The following is a 3,895-nucleotide window of genomic DNA, read 5'->3' as shown; positions in this document are numbered from 1 at the left end:
TTGTTTTTTGTGGGGGGGGGGGGGGGCAGGGTTAATAAAATCTAGAAGTTCATAGAAAAATAGCTACTTCTATAAACATTCTTGCTTGTAGTCAGAAGATTCAAAATGGAATATGACCTGTTCTCTTATCAGTCTCCCTCTCCAAACAACCAGTTCAGAATACGTCTCATATTAGAACACAAGACCCTTGGATTCTATACTCAGGTTTACCAGTAACCTGATCATGATTTGGAAATGACCCCTACCCTCCTCTGTAAAGCATTCCAAAATCTTCATATGGAAAGCTGTTTAAGTGCTAGACATTATCATTATCACAGTCTAAGAAACCTCACCATCAAAACCACTAATATGAACAAACTAATAATTTGTTTAATAATCTGCTTACCTCTTTAAATGTGCAGCAACTCAGATTAAAACCAAAAACAAGAAGTCTGTAACACCTTCAATCCACTAGCAAACAGCACCCTCTAGTGGATTATGTGAATCAAGCAAATGCAACAAAAACTGATGACCAATGACAACACAGGATGTTTTGATTGTTCTTTATCAACAGGGTTTGACAGAGAAATATGGGGCCTGGTACAGTCTGGTGGAGAGGATTTAGTTGCACCCTGGCAAAGATATTCCCAATTTACCACGCCTCCAAAATTTAAATCTGTAGCGTTATAACTAATGAATTCTTTCTTTTTTTTACTAGAGGTCTGCTATGAATAATGAATAACAGGTAGGAAGATCCAATACAGAAATATAGTAATATTTGCATGTCAGTATTTTACAATAAGCAATGAAACATCTCTGAATTGTTTTCCAGTTCTTCCCCTCAAAGAAAGAAAGAGCTGCTTCGGGAGGAAAGACACTTGCTCTGCATCAAAGCAAATGACAAATCCAAATAAAACAACAGAGATATTAAAAGTCAGAATGAACTTAATGCTTGGGATGTCTATAGAACCACAGTTAAGGATTCATTTATTATTCTGGAACTACAGAATTATGTAGCACCTTTAGTTTTCTTTTACTGAAAGGGCCTATTGGTTTTTGCAAAAAGGTAATTGTTGCAGTGAATTCTTCAAGGTCTTTTTTTGTTTGTTGTTTTTGGAAGATCACAGGAAAGTAGGGCTGGAAGGGACCTCATAAAAGGTCATCTAATCTAACTCCTGCTCAAGGCAGTATCATCTCTGACTAGTCGATATCATACCCAGTTTGTATTTATGCACGTAGTTATTTCATCCCAAGTGCAGGACTTTGCACTTGTCCTTGTTGTCCTAGACCTGTCTCCTATGGCCACAGAGAAAAAGTCCATGTCTATCCTCTCTATAATCACCCTTCAGGTATTTGAAGACAGTTATCAAATCCTCCCTCAGTCTTTCCTTCTGTAAACTAATCAGTCCACATCCTTCCTGATGTGTGGAACCCAACACTGGACCACACTACTCCAGGTGAGACCTCACAAGTGCTAACTGGAGTGGAAAAATCACCTCCCTTGATACAACCCAATATACAGTTGGACTTCTTTGCAACAAAAGAACACTATTGGTTCACGTTCAGTTTAAGGTCCGCTCTGACACCCCAGGTCATAGGCAACACGTAGGGTGCGCACGGGGAGGAGGCATATGCCTCCCCTGAAATTGGCCCTCGTCGGCCAGGAAGCGGAGAGTGCCGGCTGGTGCTCCCCTCAAGAAGCACTGGCAGCACTTCTGGTTTAACCGGTGGCACTTCTGGTTTGCTGCCAGCACTTCCAGGGTCAGCGATTGGCCACTGGAGGACCTCCCCACTGGTCAGCTCTCAGCCGCTGGTGCCCCCACAGAACCAGGAGGCACCAGTCACTCATACACCCCAGGTACTTCTCTGCAGAAATGCAGGCTAGCCAGTCATTCCCCAGTCTGTATTTGTGCACTTGTCCTTGTTAAATTTAATTTGGTTGGTTGTGGACTATAACAGGGAGCCCAAGGCTCCTGTTACTTTAAGAGAGTGCAGCAGGCTATGCTGCTGGTGTAGGGCTGCAACAGAGAAGCACAGGCTGGCTCTTAAGTAAATGGAAAATTCCTGTATGTGGTTGGGGAGCCACATGAAATGAAGGGGCAGGGCTCTGAGGCATATTACCCAGGGCCTGAGGCAGAGGAGACAGTATGGCCCTGCATGCTGCAAGAAGAATTGCTCCCAGGGAACATGGTTGTAAGGCCCATGGAAACCCAAGCTACCCAAGAGAGCAAGACCAAGACTAAGACTGAGACAGTCAAGAGGGAAGTATAGCTTGCAATGGGGTACTGACCCAGCCTGGGGGATAACTTTACTTGGAAACAGTTTGCTTATATGTCTGTTATGCTTAAATTTCAAACTGGAGGACTGTGTTGTAGCTACAGGGGTGCCTGAGAGGTACACAGCACAGAGCTCCCTTGTCAAGGTCAAGGATCCCAGGGAACTGAGCAACATGCAAGTCACCTACCCAGAGTCAGGAACCCCAGGGGCAGAGCAGCACGCAGCCTTGCTAGGGTCAGGGACTCTAGGGGCTGCCACAAGAGACCAGGGCGAGAGGCCCAAAACACAATAGAGCAAGATCAGGGCCATGGGCCCTGAGCCTGAGAGCAGTGGTGATGCATAGGGGATGTATGCGCACCCCCTGAGAGCACTGGTGTACCCCCTGACAGGCAGTGCTACCTGATTAGTGCACCAGTGCCCCCCTGTAAGCACCAGCCAGGGAGTGGGGGCGCCTGAGAAGCACTGCTGGCACTTCCAGGTTGGTGCGATTGGCTGCAGGAGAACCCACCCCATCACTGACTGGCCGCTGGGGGGCACGTACCCCCCCTGACCCAGGAGGCACCAGTCACTCATGCCTGAGAGGGTAATACAGGGCCAGGGGCCAGAAGCTGAGGTCCAGGACAATGGACCTGGGCTGAGGAGCACAGTTAGACATAAGAGGCTGAATCCAGGAAGGAGGAAGCCCCAAATGTTTTAGGCCTGAAGGGTCAAGTGTGGAGTTAGGGCTAGGCACCCCCCTCCAAATACTGAGTGCCACTTGGGAGGTATAGGTGTGGCCATGATTATAACCCCCTCAGGCACAACTAGGGCTACCTTAAAGGAGAAACATCCCACAGAACTTGGGGCCAAGAAGCCCTGAGAAATGTATGAAGAGAAAAGGCACACACGAAGAGGCTACTCTGGCCTCTGGAGGCAACTTCCCCAGCTAAAAGACCTTAAGATCAAGTTATGGCAGGTAAGAGAGAGGAGGTGAGGCAGGCCAGGGATCATGGACAGGACAGCCTGGCCACTAGACAGAGTCAGACATTGGGCTGATCACCTGAGCCTGTCACATGGACCATTTCTTCAGCCTATCCAAGTCATTCAGGATCTAAGCCCTGCCCTCCAGCATGTCTTCAGCTCCACCCAACTCTGTGTCATGTGCAAATTTGCTAAGCGTACCCTTGATCACATAGTTCAAATCATTAATAAAGATATTAAAGCAATACCAGAGAGAGGACAGATCTCTCGGGAACCCCACCCGATACCTCCTCCTAATTAGATATTGAGTCATTGAAGATACTCATTGAGCTTGATGATCCAATCAGTTATGTATCTGCATTACAACATTTTCATCTAGTCTATACTTCCTTAGCTTGTAAATGAAAATATTGAGAGAGACCATGCCAAAAGCCTTGCTAAAGTCAAGGTATATTACATCCACTGCCCTCCCCGCACCTACAGAGTTTGTCACCTTATCATAGAAGGACATCAGATTGGTCAGATGTGACCTGTTCTTGGTGAATCCATGCTGGCTGTTCTGATTCCTTTGTTCTCCTCTAGGTGCTTCACAATAACTTCCTCAAGGACCTTCTGTATGATCCTTGCAGGTATCAAAGTCAGACTGACTAGTCTGCAATACTCCAGATCAGGGGCAGGG

The 3,895-nt window shown here is 46.6% G+C and overlaps 1 protein-coding gene across 1 annotated transcript in view; it reads right to left on the bottom strand.

Annotated features, from left to right (window-relative positions):
- Positions 1-3,895, bottom strand: part of CEP128 (centrosomal protein 128) — a 184,293-nt gene that overhangs the window by 125,388 nt on the left and 55,010 nt on the right. The gene's annotated exons all lie outside the window — the stretch shown is intronic.

Source organism: Alligator sinensis, unplaced genomic scaffold (genome assembly GCF_000455745.1).
Source record: "Alligator sinensis unplaced genomic scaffold, ASM45574v1 scaffold289_1, whole genome shotgun sequence".
NCBI lineage: Eukaryota > Metazoa > Chordata > Crocodylia > Alligatoridae > Alligator > Alligator sinensis.
Note: the sequence above shows the minus strand (reverse complement) of the source record. Positions and strands in the feature narration are given on the sequence as shown.